The 23,083-nt window shown below is 34.6% G+C and overlaps 1 protein-coding gene across 10 annotated transcripts in view; it reads left to right on the top strand.

Moving 5' to 3' along the window:
* CCSER1 (coiled-coil serine rich protein 1) overlaps positions 1-23,083 on the top strand; it is a 1,224,168-nt gene that overhangs the window by 261,463 nt on the left and 939,622 nt on the right. The window lies entirely within an intron of this gene.

The raw sequence follows: 23,083 nt of genomic DNA, 5'->3' as shown, positions 1-23,083 counted from the left end.
TCCGCTGAGCCACGACGGGAACTCTTCCCCACGAGGTTTTCTTATTCATTGAATGCTTCACCCAACTGCTGCCTGTTTCCTGTATTCTTGTTATTTTCTTTTGCTGTTGTTATTATCATTTTCTTTTCTTTTCTTTTTCTTTTTTTTAATAATGTTGAAGTGTAGTTGATATACAGTGTTGTATTAGCTTTAGGTTTACAGCAAAGTGAATCACATGGCCATTATTTTTTCCCACTGGGGTTGTTAATAGAACATTGAATAGGCCTCCCAGTGCTTCCTAGTTACCTATTTTATATATAGTAGTGTGTATGTGTTAATGCCATCCTCCCAACATTAATGTGGTTAGTGTTGGCCTCTGTGTGCACAGGGTTATGTCATGCAGCATCCTGAACTTTCTCATTCATCCGTCTTCTTCATTTTCATCATACTGTTTTAACATAAACAAAATCAAAATTTGACCTTTGAATCTAATATTAAAACAACATTAAAAATCTCTAAACAAGCAAATAGTACGACAGCTTACTCCCCTTCACTAACTGAAGCTTTATTATTGTAAGGAGGCAAGGAATATGGCAAATTTGTATTTGTGAAGAACAGTAAGAAACCCAAAATTGCTAATATTTTTGTCGGAAAATTTCCTGCTGATTTTTGTAAGCTTCTGTTCATTTAATAATAATAACTTCAATGAATATTTAAAAATATATCTCGGTATCTAATATTGATATTGAGCAATTCAATTCTAAATTAGCGTACTTCTTAGAAAAATGAAAATATAAGCTATAGTAACCAGAAGTCATGTTTTTCCAAAAGCGGCTTTATTTCTAGAGGGAATGTCAGCTGTTCAAATGTAGTGTTTATTGAGGAAGAAACTAACTAAATACATACCAATATAGTGCTCCTTCTGTTAACAAATTGTGTGGAATATTTGTCTCTTGAATAAAAGTGTTATGGAAGAAAAATATTGCAATATTCTTCTAACTTACCACTAGCTAGGCCAGTAAAAATTATTCCTTTGGCTTTTAAATAAGCCTCGACCTTTGTGAGAGGGTGGAAATCATTAAATGTTGGCAAATTAGCAGTATTTTGTTTGTGTGGATTTGTGTATATCATTACTAGGGGAATATTTTAAGTTACTAAATGTTTTTCACTTAAGCTGTATATCTGACTGCCTCAGGTAATGACATTTAAAATTTCAGTCAACATTAAATTTTATTCATGGGCAGTGAATGATAGAGACTCGCATTTTTAAAATACTCCTTGTGATGCCTGCTTTAAAAGAGCACAGATTTTTATTTTCAATCCAGACATATTAGATAAGCTACTACATTGTTTTTTGAAACTAAAAAAATTAAATAAAAGGGCTATTTTAATTTTTGTTAATTTGTTGAAATAAAGTGTTTAATTTGAACAGATTATAATGTTCCCAATTATAATGTTCCCAATACAAAAATTTCAATATTCATAATCTCATAGATTAATAGAAATTATATTTTCATGTAATAAAAGATATACTTGACAGAGATCAAAACTGAATTCAGATAAGGCTCAGAACAAGAAAATGTTTAGCAATCCTTATAAACAAGATTGTGTTTTTATTTTTATATGCTAGCAAAATAATATAAAAATTATCCCTAGGTGGATCTCCCTAGTTATATTAAGGGAGATGCTGTGCTTTGATTAATGGCATTATTGATCATGAATAAATGAAAATGTCCTTTTCTAGGACTTAATTTTGGTTGCCTTTTAAGAAAATAAAGCAGATAAAATTCCAAATGATATACTGATACTTATACATTTGTTGGTATGAATCTTCAGCAGAAAGCTAAGTAATGGCTTAAGATAGAAAATACAATTATACTCAGCAATTATGTGAATACTGTGAAAGCAAGGCATATTTTTGAATACCACCTGTATTTTAGAATGAAAAACTGAGCTGAAAATAAGAGCTTACAGCTAGAAGGAAATTAAAAATCATCTAATTTTGTCTTTAGTTCATTACATAAAAAATGTTGAGACCTAAAGTCACATAAACTGCTAAAATCTGTGTCATTGATAGGAATCAAATTTCCTGACCATAAATCTACCATAAAAATTTATTTATCTGATACACCATAATATATAAAAATAATTTAAAATTAATTATATATTATGTAAATTATGCATGTATGTATATTAGCAACATGTATACTAGCATATATAATATTATAGTACCCTCTATAATCAAGGAAAATATTATATTATAGGATGATAAGCCTCAAAATTAAAAGCAGGGAAAAAGTTCTCATTTTTTATTTTTTGTTAGATTTAGAAGTATAATTTATATTCGGCACACACATATGTAAAGATGTGTATATTTGTATGTGTATATATATATAGAAGTATACATATTGAATAATATAGTTATATATGCTTACATATATATGCATTTTCATCTCTTGTATAATAATCATCACATCATCATGGACAGAAATTGCATGATGAGATAGGAACACAGATTTGAAGCACAAAACTTTAAATCTGTACTTTTACTTACTAGCTGACTGTCTGGAAAGTTGGTTAATATCTCAGAGTCTTTTTTTTATTTTCTATAAGATGGGATAATGAAGCCAAATTTGCCAGTGGTAGAGAAGTTTAGCAATAATGCTTATGATATAGTCAGCAGGGCCATTTCATGTTATTCTTTTTGTACCGTGACCCACATATGCACAGTTAGGCCAGTGGACTCTGTTTATGTCTCAACATCATATTTCTAATGTTCTAACAAGATTTAAATCTGAAACTGAAGATATTTCTGATTACTTAGGTACATACTTTTTTTCCAGAAGTGGAATTACTGTATCAGTACACCTGAAATAATCCTAGGAAATTGAGTAGCTAATTATGACTTAATATCTGTAAATCTTTATTCTTCTTAGCTAGTTGTTATCTGAATTTTTGTCAACAACAGATTAAAAACACAGTCTTTGCAATCAGAGAGACTTGGTTTGAAGCTCTGAATTAGCTATTTCAAAGATCTATGGACATTTTATTTATATCTCCTCATTTCTGTAAAAATAAATAAATAATATTTTCCTGAAAGTTATTATGAGGGCTAAATGAACTAGCACATTTTAAAAGCTTGTCATAGTGCTTGACACTGAAAACTCAATAAATGTTAATATATTATTATAGTCATTATCCTTATTACTAATGCAGTGACAGTTTTCATCTCTCAAGAAATCAAACAATATCATACAATTTTAAAAGTATTAATGTTTTGGGTAATGGGATAAATAGCAACGCTTTTGGAGAAAGGTATAACCAGTGATCTGTTGATCTTAACATGGGAGACGATGAATGGAATCACTTACCTTAAGAGTTATTGCATACCTGTCTGACTTCACTTAACATGGTAATCTCTGGATCCATCCATGTTGCTGCAAATGGCATTATTTCTGACTTCACTTAATATGGTAATCTCTGGATCCATCCATGTTGCTGCAAATGGCATTATTTCATTCTTTTTTATGGTTAATATTTCATTGTATAGATGTACCATGTCTTCTTTAACCATTTGTCATTTAGGTAGTTTTCATGTCTTGGCTATCATAAATGTGCTGCGATGAACATTGGAGTCTAATAAAGAATGATACAAAAGAGCTTATTCATACAACAGAGACAAGCACACAGATTTCAAAATGAAACTTAAGAATTACCAAAGGGGAAACCATGAGGAGGGGGAAGGATAAATTGGGAGGATGGAATTAGCACATACACACGAATATATATACAAAACAGGTAACTCACAAAGACCTACGGTATAGGACAGGTGGGCTACTCGATGTTCTGTAACAACGTATATGGAAAAAAGAATGATGTGCTTTGCTGCAAACCTGAAGTTAATACAACATTGTAAATCAGCTATATTCCAACACAGTTTTTTTTCAAGAAGAGTTATCACATATTGATTAGTTAGAATCCTTTCAAAGTCTGATCTACCCATTATTTTATAGCCCTTTTTGTTCTTATGCTGTCAAACATTCGTATATTTCTGTAATATCTGTATAATTCTATTTAAGACTACACACTTATAAATGACATTGTTAAGGTAGTTCACAAAAATAACTTGATTAATAACTATAATAGATTGATAATGAAAGAGACAATAGTAGGGGAAGAAAAAAATGTTAATTCATGCTCCTGGATAATGTACTTTTAAAACTAATTTATTTTACTGGCAAAGCTATAAAGTCTAAACCGAAAGTGAGCAAAGATAATAATAAATAGATGCACAAAGATTTATTGAAGGAAAAGAGGATATCTTGTGGTAGATCAGCATCCTGGACATTAATCAAGATTGACGTTATTAAAGGAGACAGTTATGGGTTCCTACTGTATTTATTTATTTTCTGGCTTTCTCTCATCTGTCCATCTATCTAGCATTTATATCCTGTCAAAGAACAAAATATTGCACTCTGGTCCTAAATCATTATGAAAAGCATATTCCTATTTGACAGTATAGGTAATGAAATAATAAATTGATCAATATTCTATTTGCACTATGAAAAAATAGAAGACCTAAGTAGCAAAACATTATGCAATTCTAATTTCATTCCTACATAATATTGGTTATCATCATTGTAATAGAACTTTAAAGAGGACATACTATAAAAGACTTTTTCATAACTGAAAAATATTGTCATATTCTTTTATTCATTTGCAAAAAGGCTATACTTCTAATATATTCCTCCCTTGATACTTAGAGTGGAGTGAAGTAAGACATTGGTTGATTTTGAGTTTTATTCGTCCATGTTTCAAGGCTTTTTCAAAATGTCCCCTTAGAGATATTCCTTCTCTATTTCCTAGTTCTTGCTTAAGGCTATTCACTGAGAAAAAAAAGTACAGGGACAGCCAGGGTAACTTTGCCTTCTGAATACTTTATAAAGCAGAGTCTATCCTCAGAGTCTTCAGTGGACTCATCCTTTCTTTGCTTTCTAGACTAGATCTGAGCATAATCTGTGTTCAGAGGAATGGTTTGGAGGGAAATCCTCCAAAGATCTAGTTCCACAGCACATATTTCCTAAATCTCTCTTTTTTTTTCCTATGCAGCTTGAGATATTTTATATTACCCTTCGCATCTTTTCTATTTGTTATTCTTGTTATTTTTTCCCCTTCAATTGTAATGTTTAACATAAACACCAGTTGATATGGACCCAGTATAGTTGGTTGACCATATGTTCTTAGAACTAATGTATTTTATATTTTTTAACAATTACTTTTATTTTTTCTATTATAGTTGGTTTACAGTGTCTTGTCAATTTTCTACTGTACAGCAAAGTGACCCATGTCTATGTTCTTTTTCTCACATTATCCTCCACCACACGCCATCACAAGTGACTAGATATAGTTCCCAGTGCTATACAGCAGGACCTCATTGCTTATCCATTCCAAATGCAATAGTTTATATTTATTAACCCCAGATTCCCAGTCCATCCCACACTCCCAGCCCCTCGCCCTTGGCAAACACATGTCTGTTCTCCAAGTCTATGAGTTTCTTTTCTGTGAAAATGTTCATTTGTGCAATATGTTAGATTCCAGATATAAGTGATATCATATGGTATTTGTCTTTCTCTTTCTGACTTCACTTATTGAGAGGCTCTAGTTCCATCCATGCTGCAGATGACATTATTTTGTTTTTTTTTAATGGCTGAATAGTATTCCATTGTGTATATATACCACCTCTTCTTAATTCAGTCATCTGTCAATGGACATTTGGGTTGTTTCCCTGTCTTCGCTATTGTGAATAGTGCTGCAATGAACGTACAGGTGCATGTGTCTTTTTCAAGGAAAGTTTTGTCTGGATATATGCCCAAAAATGAGATTGCTGTGTCATATGGTAGTTCTATATTTAGTTTTCTGAGGTACTTCCATACCATTTTCCATAGTGGTTGTACCAGTTTACATTCCCACCAACAGCATGGGAGGGTTCATTTTTCTTGACACCCTCTCCAGCATTTGCTATTTGTGAACTTATTAATGATGGCCATTCTGACTGGTGTGAGGTGGTAACTCATAGTAGTTTTGATTTGCATTTTGCTAATAATCAGTGATGTTAAGCATTGTTTCATGTTTGCTTAGAACTATTTTAAATTTCTCCCAGAATATCTTTCTCTTCAGGTTTTGCTCTGAAAAAGACTTAAATATTTACTTTGAACTTATATTGAGACCAGGGCTTAAAATTTAAGTCCCTTAAAACAAGGGACTTGCTCTTTTCTCAGGGAGATTTAACTTTAGGGGGTAATTCAGCTTTGAGAGTTTACTTCTCACTAGAGAAAACAGTTAATAGGTTAGAAGAGAAAACAGCAAAAGGTAATTGAGGAGCATGGCAGTTCATTAGGTTCAAATTATGAAGATTCTAAAAGAGACAGTTTAAAGGATTTTACCTTAGTCAAGAAATATTTTAAGAAGGTAATTTTAGAATCTGAGTTTCTTTCGGAGACTCCCTGAAGCCAAGAAAAATCCAGACAATTGAGTATTTCAGATTTTGTTCCCTTTTTGGTTTAAAGCCCTTTTCATATGAGCAATTGTATTCATACTGAAAATGCCCCAAATTTGCCTGCATTATTATCTTAATTAGCTTGGACTGCCATAACAAGCTACTCCAAACTGGGTGGATTTAAAAAACAAATAAACAAAAATTATTTTCTCATCATTCTCAGGGCTAGAATTCAAAAATCAAGGTATCAGCATGCTCCGTTTCTGGTGAAAGGTTTCTTTCCTGACTTGTAGATGACTGCCTTCTCACAGTTTCCTTCTATGGAGGAGAGAGAGAGAAAGGAGCCAGCTCTCTAGTGTTGCTTCCTCTGAGGGACTGATCTTATCATGAGGGCCCCACCATCTAGATCTCATCTAAACTTAATTAGCTCCCAGAGACCTGATCTCCAAGTGCCATGACGTCAACATAGGGCTTCAAAATATAAATTCTGGAGTGGACACAATTCAGTCCATAGCAGTTATCTATGTTGAAATTGTATCACTTGGAAACACTTAAATTAGACAATTGTGAAGATAGATTTGAGAAACAAACATGTGACAAGCTAGCAATGTCTAGTCCAGGTGGTTTTGTTCCTTGTATCTATCTATACCTAAGAGCCTAAGAGCTGGTTGTATCTAATAGCTGACACAAGACATTAATCTCTGATGGGTGAATGATTGCATATGTGATATATTTGAAACAAAACTATTATGAACAAAATAAAACAAGCTGAGGAAAGTTCTCACATTTCTGTGATAGGTGCTGCAAAGCAAAGTCTATCCTGTATAGCTATTGATTAAATAATTAAACAAAGTTTTTATCTGTTAGTTCTCTGGGCTGGCTCCAGTGTAACTATGTAACTCCTGTTGAACCTGTGACCATCCTCTTCCCTATGTGTTAACCTCTATTAATTCACAGAAGAAAAATATGAGATCAGTCAGGAAGACTAGCAGTATTTTTAGAAACAAGACAGATTTCCACCAAGTATGAATTTTTAAGTCTGATCAGATACTCAAAAGATCCCTAAAAGCCAGGATCAATCTCTGACACAATTTAGTACTACGGCCAGAGAAAGCATTCTTCATGCTTTAATAATGTCTAACTGCCATTTGTTCTTTTCCAACCTGACAAAGAAAGGAGAAGATAAGTGAGGGTGAAGCTAAAGTGTAGCCATTTGAAACACTGACCCTGGTCTACCTCTGTAAGAATTTTACAAAGCTGGCATTTTTCTCATAGCTATTTTAGGGTTTTGCCAACTTATCAAAAATAGTCACATCTTTCAAATTCGTTTAATGTCTTTATCATCCATTATTTAATAAGGGCACTAATCTTGGCTTGTTTGGTAATATTTGTGCTTTCCATAGTAAATGACAAAGATGCCATTACTGTGATGTCATATTCAATGATGGCAGATTGGACTAGTATCTCAAGACATTTTTCTGATACTAGTATATCCATGTTTTACTTTATGTTGTCACAAATATAGCGTTGATAATCTGAGAATAAATAAATTAATGTCTACATCAGAATTTGAATTTTATTATTAAAATATCATATGTTTTATAGTGGATCTGTACAAATTATGTCTCATGTCAGAGGAGGAGTGGAGTATTAACCATTCATGCTGAAGAGGTTTTCAAAGACTGGTACTTTCTTTTTTTTTTTTCTTCTTTTTGCTGTTTCTTGGGCCGCTCCCGCAGCCTATGAAGGTTCCCAGGCTAGGAGTCGAATCAGAGCTGTAGCCACCGGCCTACGCCAGAGCCACAGCAACGCGGGATCTGAGCCTTATCTGCGACCTACACCACAGCTCACGGCAATGCCGGATCCTTAACCCACTGAGTGAGGCCAGGGGTCGAACCCGCAACCTCATGGTTCCTAGTCGGATTCGTTAACCACTGAGCCACAACGGGAACTCCAAGGACTGGTACTTTCTCTGGGCAGAGGTCAGTAGCCTTTCAGTGACGGTATTCCAGTAAATGTCCAAATGAAAATTTGTGATTGAAGTAATAATCTAAAGGTCTTGTGGAATCTCTAGTTCACACTGCAATATGGTAAACTGTGCTGTGTTTTATATAAATGTACATAATTTCTGGACACTGAAATAATATGAAAGATAGGTATGACTTCCATCCATCCAGGAAGGCTAATAGAGCTTGAGGAAAGGGAGTGTTGTAACAAAGAAAATGATTCTTCAGAATTAAGATATTTGTTGGAAAATTTTGATGACCTCGGATAACTAACCCTTTAAGGAAAGACCTAGAGGAAATTAAGAGACGTATTATTTTTGTGGTTCTCACTTCCTCTCTTTTTGCATAGTGCCTTAAAAGAATATTGGGCTATTATAGTTATTTGGTGGAATGCACAGAATATTGCCATATTTCTTGGCTTATTTGATTATGTGTTTCTAGAATTTTTTTTTTTTCTGTCTTTTCAGGGTCACACCTGCGACTTACGGAAGTTTCCAAACTAGGGGTCGAATTGGAGCTACAGCTGCTGGCCTACACCACAGGCACTGCAGTGTCAGTTGAGAGCCACATCTTTGACCTACACCACAGCTCAGGGCAATGCCGGATCCCTTAAACCACTGTGTCCTGATGGATACAGAGCCATGATGGGAGTTCCTAGAACCTTTTCTTTTTCTCGTTGGATTAGCAGTGTATATTCTTCAAGAATAGCTCCTATGGAAATTTAACCTTTGCTTAAGAATTGAGAGTTTTGCTCCTACAGGCCACTTGGCCTGATATTTGTGGCCTGGTATACCTTGGTCCCAATTATAATTTTTACCTGTGCAGTTATGCTTCCTAAGTTTCACCAGGTCAGCCATAGGTTGCAGCTATGCTAATTTCCTCAGAGGTCCTCCTTATTCTGGCTTCTATATTCTTATTTAAGTTTGAACTATCTACCTCCTTTTCACCTAACCAAATCATACTCAATTTAGTTGATAATGTCACTTTCTCATCTAAATGAAAATTTAGCTTAAGAATGAACAGACTTCTAAATATCAGGCAATTACTTCATATGAAGCAGGACAGAAGGCAAAGGGAAGATGATTTTTTTTTGGCAATTCAGAATCTGTTCTAATGGTGGTAAGGGGTGAGCAGCCTAAAACCATTAGCTGCAATATATTTAAATTGTGTTCATTAAATCATCTGTTGAAACTGTATACCTTAACACATTTCTTTGTAATTTGTAATTCATATGTAAAATTCTGACGAGTGGGTTAGTTTTTAGGAGATAATTGAATAATTTATATAACTTCTTAAAAGTGAGGATGAACATTATGTAGATTATATTACCCCTCATACTTTCGCAAAGTGAAACCCATTAAGTGTCCATCAGTCAGTACTATAGAACTAAAGACTAATCAATTACATCTCATAACCTGGGAGAGTCTTCATATATCTAATGTAATTTCTTCAACAAAGTTAATAATTCATTTGATGCTTATTCTTTTAGTCTGGTCAGCCAAAAAGGTATTCTGAAAGGTGAGAAAGAGGAGGGAGAGGCAGGGGGGAGGGTGGAGGAAGAGAAGAGGGAGAGAGGAGGGGAGAGGAGGAGCGAGGGAGGGGGCGCGAAGAGGAAGGGGGGGAGGAGAGAAGATTTATTTGTCATCTGCTAACTTTGTGTTATGTTTGAAGTGAAAGGAGTTAAATAAGGAAAAAAATACAAAGATCCTTCATCTTATTTGTTCAATAACTACTCATTAGGTGATAATATTCAATTTAGTTCAAAAAAGAGGCCAAAAGATGTGAAATAAAATTTACTAAGCTCTTTCTAGGAAAAAAAAAAGAAACGAAAGAAGAATAACTAGACTACTTTACTTATTACAACCTAAGTAGTCCAACCTTTCTGATGGTGTTGAAATCAAAAAGCAGTGATTCCCTGGAGGACTAGGGATTTTTTTTTTTTTTTCTGTTTTGTTCATTATCGTATCTTCAGAGCATAGAATGTGCCCCAAATATGGACTTAAATATTTTTTGAATAAATTGTCTTGTTTATTCAATTAAAATACATGGGATAAATATATAAAGTACTAGTTATTCCATAACTACTTTAGCCTGTAGTAGATTATAAATTCCATGCTCATTGAAAACTAAAATTTGCATTGCTACCTTCACTCATATTGTGTTATGTATAATAATCATTGGCATTAAAAACAAGCAAACATTTAACTAGCAAAGCCCAAGGCAAAACAATTTTCACTGGACTGATGGGAAAATGAATGTGAGGTGATCATGAAAACTAACACACACACAGGACAGTTAGATATACTTTCGTGTAATAAATGCCAATACCTATAGGAGATTATATTCAACATACTTTTTTTTATAAATATTTAAGTAGAATATTTCCTTTTCCCTGAATGTTAAAATATTTATTTCAAAAGAGTATAATGGAATTTATTCATGGTTCTATTCTGGCTTCCTTAACAAATCCCTATAGAATATTTCTTAAAAATGTCTAATGTTGACACACTTATCTAGAAAGAATGACAGTAAAAACACATTTTAACTATCCTTCTCCTGAAGAAACTATTGTCTATGTGGAATGCTTTTCTAATTCTTTTATTCTACTGTAGCAAGCACCTTCTTTCCTCTCCCTTAAAAAATTTTGTTTTTGTGTTCTAGAGCCTAGGATATCAGAGTACAGACATTTTAAGTTATGCATTAATAAATGATATATGCCATGTCTTTCATGTTTCTCCAGAATTGTAACAACTCTGATTTCATTTTGTGGATGGAAAATTCACAAAGAATTATTTTGAGTGGTAGAGCGGATACTTACTTGTCTGTACTTGCTGTAGCAAAACTGCTCCAAGGATAGCTGAAGGCTCTTTCAAATTTCAAAATGAGAAGATTCAGCACATTTACCAGACTTTCTTTTTTCTCTAGGCAAATTGAATGTATATGGAGATATATATATATAACTGTTAATTAATATTATATTTTTATTTCCATAGTATTGAACTGTAGATAAGAGCTGAATGAGAATTTTAACTATCAGTCAGTCCCCTTTAATTTTCATTTATAAATTTTAAACACACTAACGTGTGGTCAAGTTTTTATGGGACTTATGTCAAGAATTTTTTCTGTGTCATTTAGGTAACAATTTTAATGACAGCCTGTCCGGGAACATCAGAATCTGTTTGTCATTAGTTATGTAAGTGTTCTTTATGCATGTATTGCTGACCTATTGCCGTGTAACAAACTTTCCTAAAACATAGTGGCTTAGAACAGCAAACATCACTCATCTTCCACAGTATTTGTGGGTCAAGTGTTCAGACAGGGTGCAGCAGGGAGAGTTTTCCTCTGCTATATAATATTCAAGACCTCAGCTAAAAAATGCCCTTTCACTCACATTCAGTGGTTGGTGATACCTGTCAACTGTGGACAGGAACATCGATGTTGACTTAGATTTCTTCCAATACGGCAGCTGGGTCCCAGCACCCGGGGTCCCAAGAGAGAGCCAGACAGAAGGCGCAAGGCCTTCTATGACCTAGCCTTGAAAGTCACAGGGCATCACTTCCATCACCTTCTTTTAGTCAAAGCTGTCACAAAGGTTATAGGGAGGGTTCAAAGGGAAGGAACTGAAATCCCACCACTCAAGTACAATGTCAAAAACGTGCAGCATGAGATATATATTGATGTGGCCATCTTCGGAAAAGCATTCTGTCACAATGTGTATTAGCACTCCTTGGAGTTCCCACTGTGACACAGTGGGTTAAGAATTGAACTGTAGGAGTTCCCATCGTGGCGCAGCGGTTAACGAATCCGACTAGGAACCATGAGGTTGCGGGTTCGGTCCCTGCCCTTGCTCAGTGGGTTAACGATCCGGCGTTGCCGTGAGCTGTGGTGTAGGTTGCAGACGCGGCTCGGATCCTGCGTTGCTGTGGCTCTGGCGTAGGCCGGTGGCTACAGCTCCGATTCCACCCCTAGCCTGGGAACCTCCATATGCCGCGGGAGCAGCCCAAGAAATGGCAAAAAGACAAAAAAAAAAAAAAAAAAAAAAAAAAAAAAATTGAACTGTAGTGGCTCAAGTCTCAGTGGGTTAAAGATTCCAGCTTTGTATGAGCTGCAGAGTAGGTAGCAGCTGTGGCTTGGATTCAGTCCCTGGCCTGGGAACTTCCATAATGCCCTGGTTGTGGTCATTTAAAAAAAAAAAAAAAGCAAGTCTGAAAGGCTTAACATGAGCACCTTAATGAACAATATATGAACCTTCTACTTGTATTTCTCTGAAATTATAGGCCACAGATAAGGATGTCATTGTAATATTACATGTGGAATCTGTGCCACTGATGACAGATTTCTCAGACATCCAGTACCACTATTGTTCCTATATGTAGCCTTCTCTGAAAACCTGGAAAATACCTAATCTATGGCCTTATACTCTAAATGATGGCTGTACAGATGAAGGAATGCCAACAAGCTTTTTAATACCTAAGTTATCAGAAAGCAGTAATAGTTGTTTATGACTTTATTCTTTCTGATACACTCTCTGTGTTATATCTAAAAGATATGTATGTTACATATATGTGTATAAATATATACAATGTGTATTGCATACATGTATTATTACATATACATATACATTCACACATGTGTCGTTTTAAACAATCTAGATCCTGTATGGAAGAAGGTAGCCAGAATGACAAAGTAATAAACTTCCCAACATTAGATTTGTTGAAGCATGGGCTGACTGGCCCGAATGGACACATCAGAGAATTTGAAACGGGAGAGAGTAAAAGTAGGAGCCACATAGATTCAGTCATTAGGCAGGAGTTTGGACAGAAGCTTCTTCTATTTAGTTACAGTTTATTTAATTATTAATATTGGTGCAAGTAATTCTTATAGTCCTTTTCCTAAAACGACCATTATATAGTTTGATAGTGGTGCTATAACCTAGACCTTAGACTGAGTGACTTAACAGAAATTTATCTTCTCACAGTTCTGAAGGCTAGAAGTTTGCATTCAGTATATTCACAGATTTAATTTTCTTCTGAAGCCTCTCCCCTTGGCTTGTAAATGGCTCTCTTCTCTCTTTGTCTACCCTTGATCTTTCCTCCTTATGCATCTGTGTCCTAACCTCTTCCTATAAGGATACAAATCATATTGGATTAGGGCTTACCCTGATGACCTCATTTTAATTTACTTACCTCTTTAAAGACCCTTTTTCTGTGTATAGGTACATTCTGAGGTACTGGGGGTTAGGCTCTCCACCTATGAATTTGGGAGGAGACATACTTTAGCCTATAATTGCCATGAGAATATTTTTCTGTTTATTAAAATAAAATAACTGTATCCATAAATTTCTTACTCTGCAGTCAGGAGAGAAGAGGGAGATAGGGCCTATATTTAGATGTTGCCCAGGCTATTTGTAGAAAATATAAAGCAAGTCATGTTACCTCTTTGTTAATGATTCATAGTACATCGTCATTAACTTCAGAATCAAATATTAATGTATTAGGGGTTCTTAGTTCTTAAGGCATTACCAGTAATCTACATCTCTCTTTCTCAATGTCTTTCATCATGTCTAGGCCCCAGCATCACTGAATTATTTAAATTTCTCAAGGTATTTCCTAATATCTCACTGCCTTTTAGTACTCTTTTCTGTGCTTGGGTAACTTCTTTTTCCTACTTCCTCAGTTCATTTTTCTTCAATCTCTCATTCATTAGACAAATATTTATTGAGTACTTCCTTATATATGCATAATATATAAGTGCTAAGTAACACTTACTTACTAGTAGACCTCCTATTCTGATTCTGCTGATTACTTGGCCAGCTTCTATGATAAAACTTCTTATATGGTATTATTTTCCTACAATGCTAAGTTACATCATGGCACATACTTCGTCTTATATATTCATTAACTTAGTATCTTTTGCAATGTCTGCACATGTATAGCTCAGTGAATGCCACTAATGTAACGAATCTGTGTACCTGCTTTTGCTCAAAGTGTGTTTATTTATGGTTGTAATGCAATGACATATTTCATCTGGTTATTCTACAATTTCTCATTCAATTTTGGACTAACATTATTTCATCAGAAGAGCCTTTTGTAAGCACTGAATTAAGGATGTTAATTCAAAGGATATATTTAGAGGTTCACCAAGACTAGAAGTAATACTAAAATGTGATTGTTGACTGGTATATTTATCAACCAAAAAAATAGAGCCAGTAGAAGACTTACATGATTGTAGGGACTGGCTTGGGAAGTCCAGTATCTGGAAAGCATACCAGCTAGGAAGGGTAGGCTGACACTTTTGACACAGGCAGAATTTTTATCTTCATCTGGAAGCCTCAACTACTCTTAAGGCTTTCCAACTGATGGAATAAGGATTAGCCAAATTATCTCCGTTACTCTAAGGCAGTTGTAATGGATGGTAATCCTATCTACAAAATGCCTTCACAACACATTTAGATCAGTGTTTGATTCTCACACACTAGAGTCTGGTGTGTCAAAAAGATCCAAAGTAGTTATAAATAATAATATGTGTGAACATTTTAAAACTTTTCTACAATTTCTCCAACATTATCCTAAGTACTTCACATGCATTCATTCATTTGATCCTTAGAACTACCTGAGAAGATATTGTTATTCATATTTTACTGATGAAAAACTTGAGAGAGGCAAATTCGATTTGAGAATCGATTCCAGTAGAAAATGTCTATTCCACAAAAGCATGTATTTTTGCCATTTAGATTCACTAATGTATCCCAAGACCTTACTAACAGTGCTGAGTAAAAAAAATAAATAAATAAAAATAACGCCCAACAGCAACTGTTTACAAATAAATTTGAAAAAAAATTGTTTTTCCAAATTATATATCTTTCCGTACCATACACAAATGTATCTAATAACAGGTTTCACCTTGACAGTTGATGCTCATTCTCCAGTGGAGCAATAGTAAAACATTTTTTGTTAGTCATTTTGAAGGGCGAAGTTTAAAACTAGAAGCATTTGTATGATGAGTCAAAGTTAAGTTCTGAGGCAAACTGATTAATGATTACATTGATTTCTTAGGATAAGGAATTCAAATATAAGAATATTATTGAATAGAAACATAATTGAAAGAGCAACTATTAAATTTACTACTTCAGACCCCTCAATACATTTTGTTTAAATGAGAATAAACTTGAAATACAGTCAATATCATGGGGACATGAGGCAAATTGATTGAATTCTGGTTTTGCTCCTCCCAAGCCACGTGACCTTGAACAGTGTACAAAGAGTACTTACCACACAGGATTTTTCTGTGGGGCAAAGGCAATACTGTAAGTATAAATGCACAGCTAACCCATAGAACTATGCCTACCACATAATATTCTTTAAGCATTTATTAAATAAATATTAGCTTTCAGTAGGTTAATCTTTACTGATGGATAGTTGCATGGTTAATATGTGGATTCTGGATATTTGAAAAGAAAAATAGAAAAGTGATCACTTCCAAGTCAAAAAGCAATACTTTTCTTTTAAGCTTACGATTTGCTCATTGATAGTAAACTACTCTGATGAATTGGACTGGTGACTTCAAATGTACTTATAAATGATATTTGTAAGTTAACTGTCCTCTAGACACCTCAGTAATTTGAATATTTTAATTTTGCATGAAAGAGCAAAATGCCTCTGTTAATAAATCTTTGGCATTTTTGTGAACATTTATTAAAAATATATTGCTTTCTTCATGCTGTAAAATTGATTTTATAAATTAAAAGACCAAATAAAGATAGAAGTTCAGTAATTAAATAAAATTGTTTTAATATATAAAACTGGAGAGACGCTCCCACTGTGACACAGTGGTTAAGAACCTGATACGGTGTCCCTGAGGATGTGGGTTCAATCCCTGGCCTCCCACAGTGGGTTGGGGATCCTGCCTTGCTGCAAGGTGCAGCAAAGATCACAGATGTGGCACAGATTCCATATTGCTGTAGCTCTTGGGATTTCCATACACCAAAGGTGCAACCTTAAAAAAAGAGAAGACTCTAGCCATATAACTAACTGCAGTGGCTCCAGTCACTGTGGACAGAGGTGTGGGTTAGATCTCTGGCCTGATGCAGTGGGTTAAATGATCAGGCCACAGCTGTGGCTTGGATTTAATCCCTGGTCTGGGAACTTCCACGCCATAAAATACAAAACCAAAAAAAATAAACCGGAGGAAAATATCATCTTAAAATTTCAAGGTTTAGGTTCTGCATCTCAGTTTATTATGAATGTAAAAGGAACATTTTGTAGAATATAGCAATAAGTCAGAGTCATTTCAGGTAGTAGGATACTCTTTGTGGTGTAATAAAAGTTACACGGCAAAGTCAGAACACTCAGTCTTTTTAAACTTTTTAAATTAAATTCTAGTTGATTAACAATGTTGTGCCAATTTCTGCTCCACAATAGTGATGTATACTTTTCTAGAGCATATGTTCTATTCTTTACATATATATATATATATATTCTTACATATATATATATATTTTTATATTATTTTCCATCATGGTCTATTCCAGTAGATTGGATGTAGTTCCCTGTGCTGTGCAGCAGGACTTCATTGCTTAGCCATTCTAAATGTAATAGTTTGCATCTATTAACCCCAATCTCCCATCATCCCACTTCCTTCCCCTCCCGGTTGGCAACCAGAGGTCTGTTCTCTAAGTCTGTGAGTCTGTTTCTGTCTTGCTTTTAGGTTCATTTGAGCCATGTTTTAGATTCCATATAAGTGATATCATATGGTATTTGTCTTTCTCTTTCCCATATAAGTGATGTAATATGGTAGTTGTCTTCATTTAGTATGAGAGGCTGTAGTTGCACAGACTACTCAATCTTACACCTGGTAATAATTTTACTCCACCCCTAAGATTTAAGACTTTGGACTTAGAGTCCCGGTAGTTTTGATCATTTTTGGTGTTCACATACTTTACCTAGAAATAAATGAGAGTAGCACTTGGAACAAAACCTTATGATAAGGAAATCTTGTGACTCTCAAGCATTTTCCTTTATTTTAAAACTCCTGTTTGTGTACGTTCATAATCACCTGTCAGTTTTCGTGTCCAAATCGTTCTTTTTATTGTGACTGATGCTTGCTGACAACTGACTTCCTGTGGATGATGTTCCCGAAGTTCTGCGTGCGACCTTCTCAGAATGCCCCAATTACTGACCCCACTCCTGGCAAAAAGGCTCTATCTGTGTAGGAAGAAATAAGGACTTCAGTTTTTCTGTCTGCACTCCTCTGACATTCCCTAGCAACAGAGGCTTATGATGGAATTTTTTGCTCTTCATGCCGTACATTTATAACAATGATTATGTTCACAGAAGAGCAAATTTAGCATATAAATTTGTAGGTTGGTGCCTCCAATTATTATTTGCATCTCTGGTTGGAAGCAGTAGTGAAAAATGTATTGATTTTTTTCAACCTGTGGAAGCTGGAAACCAACTTGAATATGCGATGTCTAGATACTGCTCATGATTTTTAAGTTACATTCTAAAATATCTATCATTCCATAAAATTTCCTTTTTAAAATTTAGACGTTAATAAAATATTTCATACATTTTAAGGATAATTTTATGGATGAGTTAAATAACGTGAATAACTCAAAGTTGGGACTTTCTAATTGTTTCATTGTCTGCTTTCTCCTAAAGACAGTTTTTCCCATCATAAGAGTTAAATCTGAATGGTGAACCATTTAAATTTGATGTGATTTGGAAAGCACAGAAATCATCCTTACCTCAAACCAGGCCTCACAACACCTAAGCGTACCACTGTGATTCAATCACTTAGATTAAAAATCAAAAGCCCCTGGTAGTACAGAAATTGATGGCTTTGAGGGGAATCTATAAAATAAGTGTAGTCTCTTTATCAATTTTAGAAAAATCAACTCGACCAGTCACTTACAGTGCCTTTTGTAAAAGTGATCTTTGGAGGGGGAGAGAGAGGGGAATGGAGAATATATTTAGAAGATGACATTAAATTTTAATCTGGTTAAATTAGAAAAATGGTTTTCCTGAAGGAGTTTCAGGACGTTACACTGTTTTGAGGCCAATATCAATATTTCACACATCTGTTTATCTACTCCGTTTTCATGATTATATTTTAACATATGTTCTATTTTTCCTGTTTATAAAAGTAAAAAAAGATCACTGTAAGAAATTTGGAAAACATTAAAAACTATAAAGAAAATGAAATTACCTACTGTCGGATAAGCCAAAATTTAACTCCTGTAGTAATTTTTATGTTTATCTTTAAAATGGTGTATATATAGTACATAAGCAATTTTTCTATTATGAAAACATTTGCCTTCAGTTTCATATAGTTCAACAAAATTATCAATCATATTAAACTATCTTACTCCAGTACTTTTTGTACGAATTCATCTACCTAATCCTACAAATATGAAAAAGATGAACAATAACTATTCCATAAAAATTATGTATTATTTTCTTCTTATATCTCTAACGTTTTAAAATGTACTCATTTCTTTATTTGTAAAGAGGTGAGATAGAGACATGTGTTGGCTAACAACTATGGTTCTTATTTTACTTCCTTTTGATCTTATAGTGTAATATCCTTTCAGAGTCTAGCAATAATTCAGTATTTATATCAGAATTGTTTAAATTTCTCGCTGCTTCAATTAAAAATTTTAAAGCGTTTTATCAGGGAGATTAAATAAATATCATTTTAGTATATAGACTTTCTCTGTTCCCAAAGACATTCATATTATTTTGTGAAATACTCTAAGGCAACAAAAGTTTAGGACTTTTTTTTTTGTCTTTTCTAGAGCCACACCCAAGGCTTATGGAGGTTCCCAGGCTAGGGGTCTAATCGGAGCTACAGCCGCCAGCCCATGTCAGAGGCACAGCAACGTGGGATCTGGATCCGAGCGGTGCCTGCGACCTACACCACAGCTCACGGCAATGCCAGATCCTTAACCCACTGAGTGAGGCCAGGGATCAAACCCACAACCTCATGGTTCTTAGTTGGATTCATTAACTACTGAGCCACGACAGGAACTCCAGGATCTTTTTGTAAAAAGCAAACTTTTAAATTCTAATAACTTCATAGGTCTTTTTCAAGCTTGAAATTTCCTTTTAGTCTGTATCATAAAGGTTTCTTTGAATGATAAATATGTTTTCCCACTTAGTTAGTAATATTCCTAGGATTCTTCAAAAGAAATCTATGCATTCCTTATGTGGCAAAATATGATAATAATAACCAAAAACTCCTTTACTAACCAAATCTCTATGGAGATTAGTTCACATCATGGCCATTGTGATACAAGGTTATGATTTGCTTTTTATTTTTATTGTTAATTTGTTGTGTTTTAGAGCTGCATCCACAGCCTATGGAAGTTCCCAGGCTAGGGGTCTAACGGGAGCTGCAGCTGCCAGCTTACGCCACAACCACAGCAAGATCCACGCCTCATATGCAACCTACACCACAGCTTATGGCAACACAGGATCCTTTACCCACTGAGCGAGGCCAGGGTTTGAACCCTCATCCTCGTGGACGCTAGTCAGGCTCAATTCTGCTGAGCTACAGCGGAATTCCTATGATTTGCTTTTTATATGTGTACCATGATTTGGAAGAACATCTTTCGCTTTATCAGAATATAGTGATCACAGGAATATCCATGACTCTTTTGACCCTCAGAAATCCTTTCTCTTCTCAGTGACATTTTGCTAAGGTTTCTTTTATTTCTGCTTTTCTTCCAGCCTCTGAAAGGACAGTCTAGGTGTATTTTTGTTTTGAAAAACCTGTACTTCCCTTTTATTTTCTCATTCACTTGTGTTTGAAGTTATAACTTCTCTTATTATTTATTTGCCTAGCTTGCATTTATTATGCTAATTCTTTTGTCTTATAATAAGTGAAATTAAAAGATATTAAAATGAGTGTAATTTAATTTCAGCTAAATCTAAAAACTCAGTCATTTACACAGAGCACCCAACCATCCATCTTTAGATGGGTCCATTAATTGTCACTTTCGTCATGTAACAATTAACAGGGCTTATTTTCTTATTGACTTAGGTTATTTATTTTTTTAAACTTCAATACCTTTGAGTTCAATGTTAATTGTTCCAACCTCTAGATCATAAAAGTTAAGTATTGATACTCATATTACCTTGAGTAAACAAATGTTCCTTTATTTTTTTAAAAAATTTCTCTTTTATTTATTTTCCTATTTCATTCTCTCACTCCCTTTAAAAAAACAAACAAAAAAAACCAAAACAACAACAACAACAAAAAATTTAGCTGTATTTTCCCTCATAGAGATCTAGAGAAATTTTTTCATTTGGTCAGAAGTTTATTGCCTGAATGCTTGAGAGATATCTCTAGAAGAAATTAAAACTTCATCAAATCTTGAGGAGAAAGGAGGACATTTCTTTCTTGCTCACAGTAGAACCCTACTATTAAGCATATTTCTTGGAACATACAGTTCAGTAAATATTTATTGAATAAGTTGACGCTATCACAAACGAATGAGTCAGTAATTTTTATTCTTAAACTATTCCATCACTAGCAGTGTTTAAGGAAGCAGTGGAAATTTATAATAGTTTTTCTTCTCCCAGCTATGATGGGATTTTTTTGTTTTAGACTCAAAGCTCATGCCAAGAAGTAGAGAAAATTAAATTAAAAAATAAAAACAAAATATGTTCAATGGTATTGGAGAGATGATGAGAAAACCAGGGCTGCTCCTCCTCGATATATCCTGGAGAGAAATCTTTGCCTTTTGAATGCCACAAGATTGTTTTAAATTCAGCTCTGATTTCAGTGGTCATCTATTTTATATTTCTTTATGTAATTCGGCAAATATTTTTAGGAGAAAGTTGAAGAACACTGAGATCATCTCTTACCCTTTTTTGTCTTCGAGATCATGGCCCCGTACTTCTTGGCTGACGTGCATGCTCTTTGTAGTTTTGTCCTCTCCTTCATTAATCTGCGATATCATTTTTCTTATTTTCCTCTTTCTGCATCGTTGTCCCCATCATGGTTCTTCAGGTGAGTACTTATATCAGGAATTATTGGCTGTTCATTTATAATAAACTCAAATATCACTTCCTCTAATATTAGTTTTTATTTATTTGCTACACTTTCATCTCTATTGAAAAATTATTTCCTTAGATTATCCATTTTTGTAAAATGTCACATAAGTTTATCACTGGAAGAGAGAAGAAAGTAATGCAACTATACACCGAGTAATAGATACGTAGTGACCAATCATTGACAGCCTTTAAAGAGGTAATATGTGTGTCACTGATCATGATGTATATCTCTTATTTGTGTAGTTTGTGGATTGAAGAAGTAGGAAGAAGTTTGTACTTTATATAATTACTTACAGTCAATATGCCATGCTAACTTGCTAACTGAATTTGAACCATATTTTGGGGAGTTGTTCTTTAACTAAACATGTAACTGAAATTTGTGTGTATCAGAACCATGTAAAGTGTTGAATATGTGTATTCAGTTGTATCGGTCATTAGGAAAAGATAAAGCTATGCTGTGATATGGATACACAATTATAGAAGTAGCTATGGTAGACAGAATTCTAAGATGACACATAATATTCCTCCACAGGAAAGATAATAACCTAACCCTAATTTCCCTAACCCTAACCCTCATCCTAACCCTACTGTAATTATATTATGTTATATGACAAGAGGGAAGTTGCAGATGTAATTAAGGTTACTAATCAGTAGACTTAATCAACAAGGAGATAATCTGTAGAGATGCAAGCTGGTCACATGAGCCCTTTAAAGAAGAATTTTCTCCTAGCTATTAGCAGCAGAAGAAATCAGAGAGATTTGAAATAGGAAAAGGCTTAAATGTGAGGATTGCTTTGAATCACTGAGATAGGCCATTAGTCATTGACCTGTAAAGTGCCTAGCCAATACCCTGCAATGTAAAAGAAGCTTGAGTGCTGCTTTCTGCAAAGAATTAAATTCTGCTGTCAACCTAAATGAGCTCAGAAGTGGAATCTTTTCTTTATAGACTCTAGATAAGAGTACAGGCTGGCTGTCAACCTGACATGGGCCTTATGAGACCCTACTCAGGGAACACAGTTGAGTCTACCTTGACTTCTAACATGCAAACTTTGAGAGAAGAGAATGGCATTGTTTTTTTTTGTTTGTTTGTTTGTTTTTTGTCTTTTTGCTATTTCTTGGGCCGCTCCCGTGGCATATGGAGGTTCCCAGGCTAGGGGTCAAATCGGAGCTGTAGCCACCGGCCTACGCCAGAGCCACAGCAACACGGGATCCGAGCCGCGTCTGCAACCTACACCACAGCTCACGGCAACACCAGATCATTAACCCACTGAGCAAGGGCAGGGACCGAACCCGCAACCTCATGGTTCCTAGTCGGATTCATTAACCACTGCGCCACGACGGGGACTCCGAGAATGGCATTGTTTTAAGTTGCTAGATTTATGTAAATTTGTTATGCAGTGATATAAAATTAATACAATGATAAAAGTTTAAAAAAGAAAAAACTGACAAAACCAAATCTTAGTATAGACATAGGACAATGTAATTGAGGGAATGTAATTTAGTACAGTTGGTTCGGAAAACTCCTTGGCAGTATTTACTAAAAT

Source organism: Sus scrofa, chromosome 8, assembly GCF_000003025.6.
Source record: "Sus scrofa isolate TJ Tabasco breed Duroc chromosome 8, Sscrofa11.1, whole genome shotgun sequence".
In the NCBI taxonomy this organism is placed as follows: Eukaryota; Metazoa; Chordata; class Mammalia; order Artiodactyla; family Suidae; genus Sus; species Sus scrofa.
Note: the sequence above shows the minus strand (reverse complement) of the source record. Positions and strands in the feature narration are given on the sequence as shown.